Source organism: Lepidochelys olivacea (assembly GCF_965140295.1).
Source record: "Lepidochelys olivacea isolate rLepOli2 genome assembly, chromosome: 4".
NCBI classification, from domain to species: Eukaryota; Metazoa; Chordata; order Testudines; family Cheloniidae; genus Lepidochelys; species Lepidochelys olivacea.
The window spans coordinates 40,675,026-40,675,928 of NC_140414.1; positions in this window are offsets into that span (position 1 = coordinate 40,675,026).

Below are 903 nucleotides of genomic sequence, written 5' to 3' on the forward strand. Positions count from 1 at the left end.
ACTGACGCCCACTTGTCTAAACGACAGATCATCTCCTTTCTCATTCACCATCATTGTTGCAACTCCCTATAGCCAAGGCCAGATTTCCAATTAGGCATAGTAGGCACATGCCTGGGGCACCTAAAAGTTAAAAGTCGGTTAGAAGTTTCATTTTTTACTGAAAACAGGAAGGTCAATTGTAGGTGAGAAGGGGTGTGTCCTGAAGATGCTGTGCCTAGGGTGCGTAAACTGTAAATCTGGCCCTGCCTACAGCCATTGCTTAGATTATAGAAGGTGATAGGAACATTTTTAATATAGTTTTGGCTTTTACTGGGATTTAGAAGCTAGAAATAAGGAGTAGCATGTTGCACTATATAACCATTCAGCTCTCCAGCATATGATCTGATGGCCACCGCCAGCAGTGCTGTGGACTACAGTTTGGAAACTCTAGGGTAGAGCATTACAACTGTGACAAGAAAAATAAAGAAGTCCCAGTGTGTCCAGTGGGGCATTCAGACGACAATATAGTAAATTCTGACTGCGTCAGGGCCTCATTCTCCCGGACAGTAGGATATGAATAGCTTCCCCTGAAGTCAGTAGGAGTTAGCTAGATCCTGCAGGGAAGGGCTCTAGCGCTTTGTCTTTAATTCTGTGTTCCGACTGGCAGGGCTGGAATATGAAAATTCAGCCTCTCTTCACACACACACGCCTCCAAAGAAACGCCCACTCAGCCCCAGCCAGCTCCCTCTCCTCAGCTAGACGCACACCCAGGCGGGGTCCTCCCGCCTGCCCACAGACACATGCCGCCTCAGGCACCCCGCCAGCCCCACGGGTCCCAGCCACACGCCCTTCCCCACCCCGCTCTCTCACACATGCTGGCGCCCGCCCCCCAGACCCCGTGACAGCACAGACCCGCCCTGCCAG